Source organism: Danaus plexippus, chromosome 17 (assembly GCF_018135715.1).
Source record: "Danaus plexippus chromosome 17, MEX_DaPlex, whole genome shotgun sequence".
NCBI lineage: Eukaryota > Metazoa > Arthropoda > Insecta > Lepidoptera > Nymphalidae > Danaus > Danaus plexippus.
Genome location: NC_083548.1, coordinates 3,105,748 through 3,124,986, shown reverse-complemented (window position 1 = coordinate 3,124,986; position 19,239 = coordinate 3,105,748). Strand labels below are relative to the sequence as shown.

The 19,239-nt window shown below is 30.8% G+C and overlaps 1 protein-coding gene and 1 long non-coding RNA gene across 2 annotated transcripts in view; both read right to left on the bottom strand.

Moving 5' to 3' along the window:
• LOC116771508 (transcription factor hamlet-like) overlaps positions 1-1,370 on the bottom strand; it is a 55,434-nt gene extending 54,064 nt beyond the window's left edge. Inside the window, exon 1 of the mRNA XM_032663377.2 lies at positions 1,054-1,370. The gene's annotated coding sequence lies outside the window, so the exon portion shown is untranslated. The remainder of the gene's footprint in view (positions 1-1,053) is intronic.
• An 8,104-nt stretch (positions 1,371-9,474) lies between these two features.
• On the bottom strand, positions 9,475-12,008 carry LOC116771580 (uncharacterized). Its single transcript, XR_004353604.2, has 4 exons — positions 11,926-12,008; positions 11,573-11,671; positions 10,158-10,550; positions 9,475-9,887 (listed from the first exon to the last, which is right to left on the bottom strand). It is a non-coding gene; the product is annotated as an uncharacterized LOC116771580 (long non-coding RNA).
• Between the last annotated feature and the right edge of the window lie 7,231 nt (positions 12,009-19,239).

The following is a 19,239-nucleotide window of genomic DNA, read 5'->3' as shown; positions in this document are numbered from 1 at the left end:
TTTGATTTTAATTCAGTTATTTTATTATCAAGATACTTTTAGGCAATCGTATCCTTTCAGGGTTGAAGTAAGGTTAAATATTTATTAAATTTTTTGACTGATAATTGATAAAACACACGATTGATTCATACGTGCTATTCTTACGATCAAAGAAGTTAAGTTTGTGAGTCATCATTATTTGCATCTGATACTAATGTCTTTTTATTGTATTCAGTATGACTTAAATTTAAAATCTTTGGAAATTATTTTAATATTTTATTGTAACTTAAATCTGTAAGATCCATTTCTATATAAAGTTGTTTGGTTGAAAATAAACGATATTCTTTTTCAGACAGTTTTTATTGAAATAAATTAAGGCGTTCAAAAACTTTTGTCATTTAATAATTTTTAAAATCGAATTAATTTGTAAGAGTTTTTGTGTTTATAATTGAATTTTAATTTGTAAAATATTATATTTTATCACGTTTCACAGTACGAGGTGAGGGTACAATGGGCGAAACTCGAACAAAAAATTGCGGCGGCCGACGGCCACCACTTTCTGGTTTAGTGGGGCAAATAGTTCTATCATTTTTTTATTGTGTTTATTGAATAGTGAAAATTGACAGTGAAACTGTTAAAATTGCTCGGTTCAGAATATTAGTGTTATCCCATGGTAATTTTATTATAATCAACACTATGTACATATATACTTTCATATAATTGATGGCGGCAAATAAATTGCTTTTGTACTTTATTATTTAAGCGTAATTAATAGTCTGAAACTCGCCTCTCTTTTGTAAAAAGTTGACATATATTATTGTTATCAGTTTGTTATTTGTAGCCATAAACAAAGTTTATTTTGATTTTTTTTTTTAAATATATTAGTCCTTAAAATTTTCTTATTAATTTGTTGTGGTACCTGGATATGTAACAACCTACTACTTTACGATCATTAACATTCGCGTTGTGATAATATTTGCTCTTAAAATATTTAAGAGTAATATATTTTATCATTTTTGAAGATTCGGATGTCACGTATATAAAGAAAATATAAATAAAAAATATTTAACCTACCTCTTATGAAATGGCACAACTCGATTTGATCCCACGTTTCTATTTTCAGTTTAATTCGATCGCACTTTACAATTAAACAGCGATGTCCGAAAAAAAAAAATCCTTAATAAAATTGTAATGTTAATAAGCACAGATAGTTTTCACTTCAATCACTATGTTCAACGGATATAATATATATCAAACACAGTATCCGTTTGAGTCAGTGCACACGAATAAAATCCATTCCATGAGGGCGAGCTTAAAGCTGGTGCGCGTGCGCAGGCCGGCGTGGCATCGCGTTATCAGCGCGAGCGGCGCGCCGCGCGACAACAACAGGACTTGAGAGCCGATCTCAATAATAACAAGAAAAGAAAACGGTCCAGTTTCAGCGAGGCTTCCGGATGGCTCGGACGGGGCGCGGCTGACTCGCTCACACACCCCTACTACGTTAACTCTCTCACTCTAACGGTACTAGTGTTGAACGATAGCGCAGTCTCGACTCAACCGCCGCCCTGACATGAACTCTTACTACCTCATTTCGCTCTACGTTCTTAACGTCGCTCTTATATAGTCTAATAATTGCTTGATAAGTAATCTGTTTTATGCTATGTTATTATATTATACGTACTATATATTTAGTATTAAATTACTGAATATATTAAATCATTATCTATGTATCTTATATGGTTAATGCGAACAATGAATGAATTATCTATGGAATGTTCGTTGATGTCTTTTGTATCAGATGTGTTGAATCACGCATCGCAGCTGTTGCTTTCAATTAAACATTGTATGAATTTGGTCAACACGATAATATTTTGTATCGAACATAAAAATATTTTATTGAACACATACAGATGTCTTTTACATGTGATTCAATTGCGTTGTATGAAAAGCATTGTGTTATAATAAGTTTTTACGTAATTGTGTTAATTTTTAAATTCTGACTATATATTATACAATTTGTTTGAGTTTTAAATGGCACAGAGAATTTATATTATCTGGATCAAAATTCTAATAAGCTTCACATCAGCTTTATTGTCATTTCCGACTTTCAAACTTAATTAATAAACGTTTTCATAAAACAATACTCCTCATTTACGTGAAAATTAAAGTAAGTGATACAAAATCATTATTGCAAGGTTTTGTTGAGGTTTTTTTTGTATGAATAATGTCTATCAAAGGATTATTTAATTTTTATGTCTTACATATGTACTAAAATACATCTTTTTCATCATAAGGAGGTAAATAACAAATTATTATTGTGAATTCTAAAAGATAACGCTTGATTACTTACGGTTTTTTCAAGAAGCGATAATGTTGTGACGTATTTTTTATTAAATTAATAAAAAACTGAACTTACACTGGCTTCAAGCCCTCAGGCTGATAATGTTTATTTAATAAAGTCATGACATTAAATCATATAAATGGAAACCATGTTTACGTGAAACATGACGTACGGAACATGGGTTTTTATGGTTGCGATTCTTCAACTTTGTCATATTGTCTCTTTCTATCAAACTAGTTTCATGCTACGGTTTCGCGTGTGCCTTAGCGTAATTGTTTTAAATGAGTGGGACATATAAATAAATTTATGTTAAGTTATATTTTATGACAGACTTTTAACGCTCATGAAATTTCTTTATTGTGTCCATTTACTATTTAAAATGTTACGTGTCACCAATCTGACTAAGTAGTTATCTGATGCATTCTTGTGAAAAAAGGTGAAGGTGTTAAATTTTTATTTAGTTTGATTATGTATGTATTATTTAATCGTGTATATTATGTCTATGGGGATATGTGGTTTGTGACTATACATGCGTCTGTGTATGTTTATATATCGGTTACGAACAAACTAAAGAACTGATTTGAACGTTTCTTTTTGGTCAGCTATAGTGCTGTACAAAGGCCATTCGAAGGTGAGCACCAAAGAGCTCAAGTAGGTATAAAATTAAAAATAACATTGACATCGTTGAAGGGTACAACGAAAAAGTGGAGCAGAAATTTTCCACGTCCGATAATGTAGGATGGTCGAATTTCGATCGAGTTCTCCTTAACTTTTGTAAAACGCACGCATTAAAGAAACATTGCGAGGCCGCTATATTTTAACAAGTTCAACTTGAAATTTAAGCGTTTGACTTCAGACTTGTTTTCACTAATTAAGGTTAATGTGTTCACGAGAATCTCAATAAATATGTTCCTCTTATAACTAAACGGGTTCATGTAAATATATATGTCATGTAATCGGATGTTAAAGAACGAAAAAAGAATCGATACATATTAAACAATAAATTTATTTTCATCACAGACATATTCGTGTAATGTTATTACTTATTTGTGACTGTAAAAGTAAAAAGTTCATAACTATGAAAAGTTTTTTCTTAACATATTTCAACTTACGTAACACTTATACAGCATAAGGTAACTTTTAAGTTGAAACACAAAAATATATAAAATATTTTTATAAAATTGAAATATCCTTGGTTATATTTCGTGTAAAAGGAGGAAGGACTTCATAATATAAAATTGTCTCGAGTCGTATCCTGTGTAAACGGACGTCGGTCGTAAATCTTAATTGGTCATATTTCCAACAGTTCCTCTGGGCTTTAATTTGTCAAGGTGAACGGCATTTCTTATCTGTCTATGATCTGAAGTTTCAGGAACAGTTTAAGGATGTTCAATACAAAAATGTGACAGCTGATTGATTGTTATATTTTATTTCGTCGACGATATCTATTGTTACTTTACATTAACAGCATTTGAACTCGAGTTTCTCTTAAAGCTTATATAGGATATATATATTTATATACATTTATCATATATTCCCTTTTTTTATTTAGCTTCATAAAGGTAGACGTCATATATCGAATGTATGATTATAATATAATTTCATAACAAAAAATTTTAAATGTTGTAATAAATTTCTTTTTTAAACATAATTCTCTAGTACATGTTTATTATTGTGGACTTTGTTTTATGAACAATTCATTTATCGAGAACTGTTTTTAAGTGATAACCAATTAATCTGAAAATCGATATCTCTTTGTGTGGTTTTGAGCTCGAACACTTGGTAATATAAAGAGGACTTTCATATATCATAAAATCCTAGGTAATTACTTACCATTTTTCATGTGATAATTATAGATATTTTTAATTTTTCTACGAATATATATATATATTATTCTCTAAAATTATGTATGATACACAACTGTTTTCAATCGTTATAAATAAAATAAATAATCGAACACTGCCCGACTGATATTACAAGGTTGACACTCACTAAAAAGGCTTTACACATTTTATTATATTCTTATCAAAGATATGCGAGGTCTTGCTCAAAAGGAAGTATAGAATCATCATTTTTTAGTGCCCTATAAGGCTTGTGAACGTCTATATTTTTTTATAGTCACATAGGATCGCAGCAAAAACTACTACATATTTAGTTATTGCATTCTAACGTAAAATAACAGATAGAATCGATCGCCTTCAATTGCGCAGTAGCGGGCATTATAGTAGAGTAGGCATCGCAGGGCGTGGTCGCCAGAGACCTTAGAGAACGGATGTAGCAGCCTCGCTCCGCCATTCCTGATCGACGTTTGATGATAACCGCATCAGAAATAAAAAATATTCTACTGAGTGAAAAGGTCAGCAACGAAATTAAAGTCGTGTGTAATAATCATTACCGCCAAAATGTAACCAACTGGTTCACTTTTGACAGGTTAAACGTCGATTCAGGTACCGTTCGCGGCTCGGTGGCTTTTAAACGGCATTTCTTTTTGAATTATTATATTTTGATTACGCACCAACGGCACGGATCGTATCAATGTTTTATGACTTAATTTCGTTAACAAATAGTCACAATAACTTACTGACACACACATGACGTTCCACGATCAATCATACTAGCGGATATCCTATCTTTGATTATAAAACATACAAGTCTCGTCACGTACGGTTTCCCCTGAATCAGGGAAATTTGTTTGATTTTTCAAACAAACTGACAATGACTCAATTATAATAATTAGCCTGTATCCGTTTGAGACTGTCGGAAAACTAATAAGATCCGTATAGTTTGTTATTCTTGTAAATTAATTTATGTGGAGCGTACCGCGAACTTATTACGAATACTTGTCGCTAAAGCGCTTTAATTATAATAGATGTTTATCATTATTCAAGCATACTATCGTATTCTCTTACATCTGTAGCTTCAGTATTGTCACAGCAGACATAAAATATATATTTATAAAACAGAAACACGTAATAAATCACGTTATCTTTAATATATATCATCACTTTTATATTCCATTACAGAATGATTTAAAACGACCACTAATTGACTGTTAACCTGCAGTCTGTTTTGACCCTTTTGCATAAAATATAAAATATCAGATATATTAGCATGTAAACCGCATTTATAACAGTTGTCGGCTTTAAATAATTGGAAACATGTCCGCTGAGTGACGTGAAATTGAAAGGGATCGAAAAACACGAAGTGCCTAAGATCCAACGAGTATTAGATATACTGGCAGGTGTCACGAATTTTTCGAATGATAAATATCTAACGAGTAATCAATTACGCTATAAACAATTGAATTACAGTATTAGGTAAAACACATTGGAGATTAATGTCTTGTATTGAAAAAACCAGCTAATTGTTTCAAGCAAACAGTCACGTAATTAAAAAACGATTTATTATATGTACGTACGTTTATAATAAACTCGGAAACTAGAGAAAGCATTTGTCTAAAACTTTCAACATATCCTACGAATGTTATTTTATTCTCTTTAACATTTGATGACTTCTGGTTTTCCAGAAAAAAACATATACTTATATATATAATAAGAGTCACTTTTTACTTTAATGTAATTTTAATAACTTGTGGCATACGATTTTAACATTTTTTATTATTTTGACTTTTATGATAAAAATAAATTCTAAGATGTTACTGTGTGACCAATACAATAAAATAACTGTTACAAGATAGTTAATTATGAAGAAATTACTGGTAAAAGCTCCAAAACAAATTTTAAACGTGTTTGGCAATTAATTTGTTTTGCGGAACGAGAAAAAATATTTATGTTTTTCAGTTATAATTTACAAACACAGGCTACATTACGTCTTATAAATAGCTGGCACGTCGGATTCATACGGTACGTTTTACCGGGAGTACTACATGATATTGGTGATACAGATTCCTTGCACGACCTAAAGATAGGGCTGCGATCATCGTAAAGTTAACTTATCGATACTTTAGACATCATTATTGATGGATGTTTCAGTTTTATCTTAAACAAGTATAATATAGAAAAAATCACTGTAAAATATAAAGAATTTGACCGATATATACCTCAACAAAAATCAGGATTATAACACGTTATTTTTATTTTTTAATTATTATTCCATATATATTTTTCTAATGACAATAGAACATGTAGTGATTCAGTAAATTTGTTTATGTAAAAGTAAATATATCGATATCAAAGTATCGACACGATCATCCTTGTCCATGGTATTCGTACAATCGACTATCGATGTGGTTTGCATGCGGCGCGGGGAGAAGGCGTGGTCGGCGCCGGCCGCTTGCCTTGACTCTAGCGTCAAGCATCTCATGATCTCTACTGTACAGCGACCAGTGAGTATTGATACTTGATTAAGTGAATGTTTCCTACAAATAAATTAAATTATTTACCTTAAAAATATTATTTTATCTCGTATAAATATATCAAATTTAACGTTCAATATTTCGTCTATATTATTATTAACACTTTGTATATTAATTTATCAATTGTGTAAGGATTAATTATTGCACGTAATGTAACCAAATATGAAAATGACTTGAAGATATTTCAAAATATTATATTTAGTTAGAATAATAAAGTAATAGGAAGAACTATTAATAGAAAATATGTATAGTATTTCACAATATTAAATTTATTAAGTATTAAGAAAATCAAGTCGTAGTATGCCTGGAGTGAATGTGGCTACAGTGGAGTGGCGTGATAACGTAGCCGTGCCGTTATCAGGGTACCTGCAAGTAGGGCTGCGTAATATCTATTACATGTACCTCTCGGTGATATTTCTTATTAAACTAGCTTTGTCGTATGTACGGTTGTGTAAACATAGCCGCTAAATTAGTTCCCTGTTTCGGTTTTAGGAATAGCCGACACGTATAAAATGTTGGATTTATTGTTATATCATTCTTAAACAGCTTCTAACACGGGCTGAATATGTCCACGTACGTTTTACGATGTTAGCATATTATGTTGGTTATAATTTCATGGGTTTTAAATATAGATTTTTTAATAATATAGAAATATTCGATTTCTTCCTCTCCTTGATAGTTGATTTGAATTATTTATTATCATTTATTTAATACTCCAGAAATTGACGAATGCGATCGGAACAAGAGAAGTGATCTAAAATGTCTCGTTGAAGGACAATCTTTGTAGAAGAAATTTATCATGCCATAAAAATATTAGTGTATATTTTAATTTGTAAGGTCTTATTGATACTTCATATATTTTTTTGACTTTTGTAATTTTAGCTTATACTATGTCAATAAAAAATAACAACTTAACATTAACCAGTATATTTTAATAAACAAAACTTAAGACTACACTTTAAGTATATACGAGAAATATACCTCAAAACATAAAAAAAGAATTTTTGGCGGCAACAGACAAATTAGTGAAAAACAAAATTATGATCGATTAAAAAATTCATTTATCATTTCTTGTTTGGGTCATAATGACCCAATTAAGTTAATCTTGCTTCATTGGTTTTCTTATAGTTCTGCGTCGATGAGCACGGCGGTACAGTTCTGTGAAATAAAATATGTACTAGTTTATTATGAGATCGTTATCATCACAACATTAATAGATTATATAACATACCTCTATATTATCAATGAAGATTATTCGATTAAACAACCAGGTTTCAACATAAATTGGACAATACTATGTGTTTGGACAAAAATCAATGTTCTGTTTGATATTTATCTATTTGATGTTAGTAAATTTGACAAATTGAATGATTATTGAATGATCTATTATTTAACTCATTTTGCTTCTCATAACAAGTCATGGTAACGAAGCATTATTTTTTTTTATGCTAAAGGGTGCAACCGAGCAGACGGCCTACTTGATGGAGGTAGTACCGTCGCCCATGGACATCCACAGCAGTTAGTTTTGCTGATGTGTTGCCACCCTTGATTAGGGAAGAGGGGAAGGAAAATGTGGGAAAGGGAGAGAAAAGGGCAGGGGTAGGTAAAGGTGGAAAAAGGAAAATAGCAACCGGCTCTCTCACTCATCGGATGAAACGCAGCTATTAAAGACTACTTCACGCTGATCTTCTGCGAGAGGGTGGTACTTCCCCGGTCGAGCCAGCCCATGTTTGAGCAGTTACTTGACTATAGCTAAGTTCTACTACCTAAAAACTCTCATTGTAACATTATTGTGCTTAAAACTTAAAATGTTGTCTTATTTAGGTGGTGTTATTAATTACTATATGGCTCTGTTATAATATAATTAATCTTTTATTTTAAGGTAATTTGTTTTTCTATGCCTACAAACAAGGGTTATCATGTTTAAAAAAACTTCACTGCTTAATTAACGAATAAGGAGTGCAAGCATATTTACAAGAAGATTACATAAAATTGTTTGTTATAATACATGCTACACCCTGTAGATAGTTTTTTCATAGATAACAGACATGCCACAGAAAATATACCTATAATTAAGTACATAAATTATTTATACCTTACGATTGCTGATTTGACCTATCGCCTACATGTGAGTTTGATATTAATATTATTGCACGCACTATAGAAATTATTTTCTTGGCTTCAATTCGCAATCATTCATGATATGAAGTGAATATAAACATTTTATTTGAATATTTTTTTGTTCCTGATCCAAATTGTACAAAAATTGAGAATTTTTAAATTGATAGTTATTAAAATAAGTATATGTACATATATGGATATATTTTTATTGAAAAAAAATGAAGCTTCATATTAAATTGACAATTTGTTTGAGATATGTGTGTACAGCTTTAAGGTTAAATAAAAAGTAGTAATTGGTGATAAGAAACGTTTGTTTTAATTTGGATGACCTTGACGAAAAATCTCTCTTATTAATTTAAATTTATTATACCGCCATATGTATCATGCATATAAACATAGTTAGCCGTAGTAGTTTTTTGTCAAGTTGACAGCCCTGATCCCACCTTAGTAATTATTGAAATTAAGCATAGACAATAGACTGATTTTTATCAACTTTTTTTCTTAGGGAATGAGCTATGGATTTATTAGTTATGTTTTTATTTCTTTTGTAGTCATGAATATATATGTGAAAGTTTTCAAACTGGAATTTTTAAATATGCTGAAAAATTTTTTTTAAGGCTTAAACCGCTACACGGAAGAAGTCGCGGAAAATGGACAGTAAACATACATATTTATATTACAATATGTTGCTGTGTTGACAATTTTAAATATATAGAAGGAATTATATTTTTTTACTTTTCTGTTAGTTGGAAGTAATTCTGTTCCGAATCTTATAAAAAATACTTCAATTGAATTGAAGGTTAAAAGTTAAAAAAAAAAGTCACATACGTAGGTTGTTTAGCGCCAGACTTCGTCCTTTGGGGACTGCACAAAAAGTATATCGCGGCCCAAGTCGCTTTACGGCTAGTGGTCAATATTTCCAAACGTACACCCGATACGCATGAGACGTATTCCGTAAGATCCAAGGTTGTGCAGTATCGTCAGACATCGATCCGTATCAGGTAACGAGATGCGATCGACTTACCCATCCACTGGGCCAACAGTTTCGTTACATCAAACACAGTATTAATACTAGAAACAAATAAATTCATATCTTATTATATTATATAGAGAAAATAAAATTCAAATCACTAGAGTGATTTTATGTCAACAACTCTCGAACAACAACAGTTTTTTTTTAATATTAATCGTACTCAATAGGTTGTAATGATTCGATTGAATTTCATTTACCAATAGAATTACATGTGTATTAATATCTATTAAGTATATTGAAAACATGTTATTACTAGTATTTTTTAACTATGACTTGACCCGTAACAGGCATTACAAATAAAATTTTACACAGAATTCTGCAGTGCTAATGCGATGCTGATATGTTGTTCGATTGCACGGCGTTGCACGGAGTGGGCGTCAACACGCGAATGTGCATGCAAATGTTTGATATGCAATAGGAATCCTGCTTGATTTGTGTGGGCATTGTTTTACGCTAATATTGCAGAAATCCTCTCAGCAATATTCAATAGTTACGGAAGTATTCTGTTGTTGTAAATGATTGTACGAGTTTCATAATAGTTGAAGAAAATATAGGTGAAGCTCCTATCTGATGCTGGGTCGCTTGACGCAATGGTCCTGAGACTATGATAATTGAGTTCGTCTAGCCATTGCCGCTATCTTCACGCTTGCGGCTTTTTGCGAATGCATACTACATCGCAAGCTCACCATCTAAGCGTCCCTCTACAATGAATAAAAACCGTTACTATTTACAAAATTTATCTAAAGATTTTGAAATATTTGAAATTCATATATATTGCATTTAAATATTTCTAATTAAAGAAATAGATAACGTAAAGAAATGATTTAAAGAATCAATACACAGCGAATTACTTAGGACACATTGAATTGTATCATATTAATTTTTAAAACGTCAACTATTATTGGATGTAATCTTGAGATCTGTGGCAAATGTGGAAGAGGCTTTGACCGTGCTGCCTGGCGGATATGTTTGACATTAGGATGAAATAAACATTGATGATTTGTTCTCTTGCCCGCTCCAACGGACCATCTAACATTTGTGTGAATTTATTTATTGGAAATATGGATTGTGAAAATACTGTTTTAAAGTTGACTAAATCTTTGCTCAGGGCGAAATCTCGAGAACGAAGTATTGAAGTAATAAATCGTCCTTCCTTTAAAGTAATCATGCTCTCGTGGTTAAAAGAAAATATGATTTTTTCTCGACTATATTGAATGAGTTGCATTACATAATTGGGCGAGCTGATGTATTCTATTGTTCGCAAAGATAGGATCATCCTCGTCGATATGACAAAGCGTTCCGTTTTATGAGTCATAACCATAAAACCTACATACCTAGATTGTTTCTTTATCCTTTTATTTATCCTTACTCTTTCTCAAAGTTTTGTTAATCAGGCTATTTAATAAACAAATCACCTGCCTATAGAGATGCAGATCAAGTTAACTAATCACCTATCAGTGGATAATCCATGAAAAATTAATTTAAGACTCTTTCTTATTTTAAGCAATTTTTTTATATTGAGTGTTCATTTGATTCTATTGACCATTTTAATGCCTAAATGAAATAAAAAGACTAAAATTATTAAAGAAAAAAAAAGTAGGAAGCTACCATTTGTTCTTGAATGAGCTGTTCAATGATTTGTTCAAAGATTAAGTAATGATTATACGATAGGAGTTTACACTAAATTAGTTTTGTTAGATATTTATATATAAATGAATCTTACCTCGTATATACATTTTCTATTCGCGTTTTAGTTGTTTCTAGATTGGCTCAGTTTCATATATTATTTAAAGTAAAATAACATCCAATTACTGTCAAACGGCTGTCAATCATTCTCAATTAGCAACATGAAATCCATATATAAAGTTAATATTTAACTAAACCTTCCAAAGATTATTATTCACAACAAATAAATATTTTGTATATATAGTAATTAAAAAGGACATTTTCGAGGAAAATAAGCATATGTTCGGATGACGTTTCCATTTCTATTCAACAAAAAAAGTAAGAACAAAATTTTCAGAGAAGGAAAAAAAAATTGTATGTGAAAAGCCTCTCGAAAGTCTATTTACGTACGTTCAGTATAAAATATCCACAGGAAGTTGGAGTCGGATGCTAACGGGAGCCACTGACAGGTGTATAGTCTCGCACGACACAGACTATCTAAACAGTCTTAATCATGCACGTGTGATTGAAACAGACTGTCCTTAATTAAAATGTTGCCTCACGGATAGATTTATTTACATAGCGTATATAATATAATGATATTCTAAAAACTTATTTATTTACAATTCCATTTTTAAAGGGATTTGGAAATTATGTTACACGCCATTTGAACAAATGTCGTGAAAAAAACCTAACCCTATACGAATAAATATATATGGATAAAAGGGAAATAGCTAGGCTGTATTTCACTTTGATTTTAAGAAAGCCTTCAGTCAGTAATTAATCTTTTATAAAACAATGCAATCAGCAGTAACTGGGTCTATTTTATTGCGTAGTCATTTGTATTTTATTTTTTGTATAGATTGCCACTTGCGGTTGCGTCAGTCCACCTATTTTTAATAGCGGGAAATAGTCCAAGCATAAATTGATACGCTTCCCATCGACAGATGTCTCCGGTCTACAGCAGTGAAAGCCACGTTCGAAATCATAATTCATATTCCGGACGTGTGGTTGTAAGGCTCACTTGTTCCCTGAATTATTTTCCTACTGTTTTATTCAATGTGTTATATTCCTAAAAGTGTAATTATTTTCTATAGGTTAGTAAATGCATGCATATTTCGATTTAATTCATAAATTTTCCTATATTTTCGTTGATTATTAAGTTTTTCTTGTTTTTGTTGAAATATAACATTTATAATTTAGACACTTTAAAAAAATATATTGATATTAATTGAGAGCAAATTTTCTTTCTTCTTAATTACATAGATCAGAAATGTTTTTTTTTTCACTATGTACAACGATTCGTTGAAATTTATAACGAATTTTTAAATAACAATCTAAAGTATTTGAAAATGAAATAAGGAAAATTAACGAAGTGGTCATATACAACTTTAAATAAACGAAGATATTTTTTTTAAATATTGAGTTCACGCCTCAGAGAAATGTAAATCGAGCGAGTAATGCAGAAAACGGGCAATGCTTGATTAAACATAGCAGCGAAACCAATGGACGTCTTAGAAGTTGCTTTTACTTTACCAATCAGTAAGTATGTAATAAATTAGGGTAAGTTGTAAATGTTTTAGATGCAAAAATATTTCTCATAACATGCATCTTTATTTCTAATATTGAGACATTTTTACTAGCTTCTGTGACTTTTCAAGTTACTTTAATATCTTTCGCCACTTATTTATTGGCGATAGGGATAACATGAGTTTAATATGATTTCACTCGTACACTTATACTTGGTAAATCGAATTTACTTTTGTTGTGTTTTGGATAGGAAACATTTTCTTAGAGATCTCTAGGCGCCAACCCTACAGTGTCTGTCCGGAGGCGACTACAATCGTAACTGTACATCAGCATTAGCGAGGTGTTTCTTTAACTTCGCGTCCCTAATGCTACAGCGCGACCGTCATCACTTACAGCTATCATTAACCAACCATTTAAACCTCTCGGAACTCCTAACAATGCAAGAAATTACTCAGTGTCCTGAATCACTAATGGAAGAACAGTTATTTTTGTATTTCACGATAGTCAATTCTAAATCGCAGTACCAATATACAGATTTGAATGTTGGTTTTCAACTCAATACAATTAAAACACGCAAGGTCGTGTTTCGCAATAAAGCACTATTTAATCAATATTGTTATACGAAAATGATAGCATAATATTAATTCCGTTGTAAAGGTATAATCATGTCGGTGTATACTTAAAAGTACATTAAAAGTTCAATTTCATTTTGTTTAAACTAAACCAACAGCGTGCGTGTAGTTTTTTAATATATAACATTACATTCTACGGAGATGTTCTTCCTTGTTTTCAATACACAATTACGTATTTACGATAAATTATGCGTTACACATCAGTTACGAACTTTTAGAACACCGTAACACTTAATATTAAATAGCCAATTTTATACTCTATCTAAACAATAAAAGGTTGTTTTTTCATCGTCATATTTTACGCTCTTAGGCCTATCTCGCTAGTGATGGGTGCTCATTTTCAGATTATTCCAAAAGATAGGTGGTGGCCGCATGCAAAATACTTCCCTCAGAGATATGAGGATCTCGTATATTATTTAGAGTATCGGTAGACGCCACACACGAAGCTACTGTACGGGAGATATTTCAACTTTAGATTTCTAGCATTGCTTTTATTTCTTCTAAGAGATTCTCCCATTAACATTCATGGATACATTTATTTGCGCTCAATTTACATAAACCTTTATTTGTATATACTTTGCATAGTTAATTTTTTATCACAATCTCAAATATTCAATTACGCAGGAATTCCTTAGCATATATTAAGCTATAAGATGCTTTCCTTGGATGCTTGAGTATCTCCAAATAAGTATTATAATTATATAACGAAAGTGCTTATAGGTTTAAAAGAATGTTATACCTTTAAACGGGATAAATTAATAATTAAAAAAAAACATCAGAATTAAGATGTCCATTACTTAGTACTTAATAGTTGTTTAGTACTTCACTAGATTTCTAAGAAACCAAGATTCTAAAGCTTAATTTAAGCTGTTATACAATATGATGAGTACAAATGTGTCTCTTTGTGTGTTCCTTTATGAATCGTGAGGCTCATTTAGTTATGACACATGATGTTTTTTCACTAAAAACGTTAGGATCGGAGACATGCCCAAATTGAGACGGGCCACCCGTGACCTCGGAAGTGGAAGCACCCGCACCCCGTCACGAGAACGCAATCAAAATCATCTTAATTATAACCGTGTCGATTATCATCTTAAAAATTCTACCTTAAAAGGTCTATAAAGAGTCTCTAAGTGTACGCAATTTATTCGAGATTACGCCCGCCCGCCGGAGTTATGTCACGACTTGCTTACTCTGCACAGACACTTCTGTTTAACTAAGGCTACCTACGGACTTTTTCGCATTATTTTATTCAAAGACTTATACTATATTCACTTTATATTTACGCACATCAAACTAATATATATGAAAGCAAATGAAATATGTTCGATATTCTTTTATTTTGTCAATAGGGACTTAATTATTTTGAATGTTATATGATATTAAATGTTTTCTAACGATTTAACCGTCTGCGTTAACCCTTAAGCGGATTAGTCGCACGTGCTCCGAGTTTCATAATCGTGTATTTACTTTTCTTTAGTTAAAATATATGGCTGTTTTGAAATCAGCTGTAAGAATAGGTCTCCGATGAATAAATACCGTCGGAGATCGTAAACTTGAACTGTCGTACTCGTTTCAAGTTAACGCAATAAAATAACCAATACATATTTCACTGATAATGTGTCATTTGTATAATTAATAACATAACTTACAAAAGGTTATATCAAATATTAATATGTTTTTATCTTTTATATTCTCTGTGCAGGTAAAAAACGATAATTGGACTTCATTATACATATGCAAATCCCCTGTTTATGAGTTATTTGTATCATAAAATATAAAATCCTTTTCCGTAACACGAATAAGCGGTTATGCTGAATTAGTTTCACTATAGTATTCATGCATTCAACATGTAAAACTAGCTTCGGAAACATCACGCTATCATTTATAAAGCTAACCAGCTTCTGCCGACACGATATTGCTCTATATGTTGCTATAATCGAGTGCTTAGTCTTGATGTTTACACAATATTATAAACCTACACAACTTTGCTGCATTTTTATGGCTACTCTTTTAAACTATGCTCACAAACACACATCTTTGAATCTATTTGAATGTGAAAGAGTTTCTGTTAATAGAAAATAAATAATTTGCACTATGGTGAAATTTTAAATCTTTGTATGTCGCGATAAATTAATTTAGAGTTATGTTTTGAATGTTGCATACAATTTTATGTCTTGTTGTTGTTTGTAACCGAAATAAATGGTTTGAACAGATCGAACTATATTTGATTGGGCGTATTTGATATAAAAATAAAATCATTAATATGTCGTTTTAGACATAAAATAGATTCTTCACGTCTGATATATCCGTACATAGTTTATTATTTATAAATCATTTATTCCCCATGATATTATAACTGTCAAAACAGAACTATCAACGGCCTTAACTATTAGCATATCACGTTTACCATTTATAGTAATAACAATATTAAAACTATCCGACCGCTGTACACACCGGGAGCGGCTGTGATTGCGGCCCGCTACAGATAAGGTAAATAGCTCATACAATTGTTGGAATGGGAGGCTCAGCTTTTGTTAAGGAAATGCTGTCTAATGGGTAGCCGCTGGCCAGACTTACATGGTGTCGACTGTTAGATACCAAAACGGTTTGAAGCGAATTACGTTTAATTTAAACCTTAGGTACGTTTAAGTTTTTAAACCTTTATCTTAAAGGATAACATAAACGAGATTTAGATTTTTATATACTTAATAAGAGTTAATGTTTTTTCGAATCGTATTTATCCAACATCAAAATAAACATGTGCATGCAAAACTTTAAGAATAACGCAACGTTAAGCGCTTTATAAATTATTCGCCTAATAAAATTAGCATAGAAATCTATCTAAATTGGTCGTTTGTAATTACCCTACTGCGTCTGTATAAAGCTATTATCGATTGTGGAACCGCGCCTGTGGCGTGTTGGATGCATATTAAAAATAACTTTCAGTGAATTACCTTATTAATGCTAAATATATTTGATAACAGTCAATCACAGCGACGATAACCATATCTTAAATCCAGTTCTAGCGCATGTTTTATGTGCACTTAAATGTTACTTGATAATTTTTTATTTACTTCTTAGATATAAAACCTGCATGGATTGAATAAACATTAAATTAATAAATTTATTTATATATATATATATATATTTTTTAAATCATCGATTGATAATATTTTCACGAGTATGAAATTTATATAGTTTCGGTTTTAATTTAATCATCTATTGTTATACTATTAATATATTAATTTCAAAAACTGGTTACCACAGTAAGCCAATACAAATTAGTCTGGCAATTTAATAACATAAATAGAATGAACAATGAGGGAGTTAAAAAAAAAAATCAAAGCTTTACGTACCTACCTGTTAATTTTAAATATAAACAGTTGCATTACACATGATGGGATATAGCTATAAAATTTTTTGTTGCAAAGCAACAAAGCATCATAATCTCCGATCGGCATACCATTAAAATGTATAACGTAAGGGGGTCAGCTCGCGTCACGATCTTGACCATGGACCGTTTTGGATGCACTTGTATCGCCATAAAACTGTCACTGATAACCAAAACTGTGTGCTAATGTTACATGAGTTCCACCACCATGCTAGCTTCTAGGAGCAGTCAAGTGATATGTACCGATGAACAAACATGACAAAAAAATAATATTTTTAGTATGAATCTTTTTATCTAATTCTGTGATAAGACTTCAAAAATCAGTGCTAATTTTCTTCATGTTAAATTTATAATGTTTCATATTCCATTACGTGGTTGATATCAGTAGCTGGTATTAATGTGTATTTATTTCTAAACTTTAACAAGGTAAACAATAAATTTGTGAACAGAATTAAAGTCCTTACAAATCTGGCATCACACATGCTCTCTCACGATTGTCGTCACAGAGATAAGAACAATATTAGGTACACTGGAACAGCTATCTAGATTCACGAGTGCTATAATTCCTACAATAAACATTATCGATTCCTCTAGGCTTTATGTGGCTTTGAATAATTAATTAAATTACAAAAAAAATACCAATATTTCAATACAGAATATGTTTTTGATACATAATAATAATAGAATATAAAAAACTATTTTAACTACAAAGAAAATGTGTCTAAAAGTAAAATTTTACGAATAATTATAACACAAATTTTAAATAAGACGAATTATTATATGAATACCCTGACTTAAATACTGCACTTAATTTTGTACCCTTTTTTAAAATCTTCTATTTCTCTACCAACATCTGTAAGAATTCTCATGTATAACAAATGACAAATATTTATCGTAAATCTCTAAACAAACTCAATAATTTCGATCCTCAGCAAATTTTGTCTAAAATATGACATTGTCTATCAGGATATAAATCCATAGCTAAGTTTATATAAAAGAAATATATCAAAACGTTAGTTTTTAAATTAAGTGAAACTAGAGCACACCCAAAAATACGAAATATACTACTTTAGTGGGATTACATATGGCTATTGTAAAGTTTTACCTAATGGTAAGATACGAGAAATTTATAAGTCAATGTTGTTCTGTACCAATTGCTCGCAGGTGCAATCGAATCTACAAGGTGAGTGAAGCTTGAATGATATAAACACGGTCTCTAAACATTAAAACCGAGTAAACACAAAACGAATAATATAGTCATTATACCATAAATAATATTTAACTATATGTAAATTCACACCTATTAAAATGACACTACATTCAAAGTTTCATTAAGACGGACGCACAATCGCGATGGTCTGTGTAATAAATTCATAAGTGCAGATAAAATAATATACCAAATGATCACAATATTTTATTGCTTTTAATTACAACCTGCTGTAATCCGTCCGTTCATTATAATTACATATAACAAACCGTAGAAACTTGTCTTGCGAAATAATTTTATTTTGCAACACTTAAATCTGTATTATTTATTATTATATCTGAAGGCAGGATATTAGATGGAAAATACTTGTTAATAGATGATTAACAACTTATATGAGGTATTAATGGATGTGACTGTAAATAAAAATAAGAAGTTATTAAAATTGAAGTGGTTTTAATTAATGTTCCCCTTTCTATAATGTGTAGGAGTGATGAGAATTAACCGCGTGTTCTTATTGAAAGGGTACGGAAAGGCTTTGCATTTTACTATTAAGTTTTCTAATTGGTATAGGTAAATGAATGGATATAATCTTCAAACTATAGGATACTATACTGTTTTATGGATTAAATTCAAAGAAAATGTAAGGAAAAAACGACGAATAAAGCATTTTTGATTAGTGGAAACCATGAAATTAAGAGTGATATATATAGTTAATTGAAATGAAAAGTGACTTTGGCAAATAAAATAATAAAAAAAATATTGTATATTAACAAATTAGTAATAATAAAAAAAAAAACTCTATCAAACAATTTGAAAACAACACATTTTGTATATTAACAAAAAAAAAACCTTTAATACTCTTTGAAGGCAATACTTTGAAAAATTATAAAATATAGAATATTTTTCAAAAATCCTTCCACAGACTTAGATCAAATCTTTTAAGGATACCAAAGGTATATGTA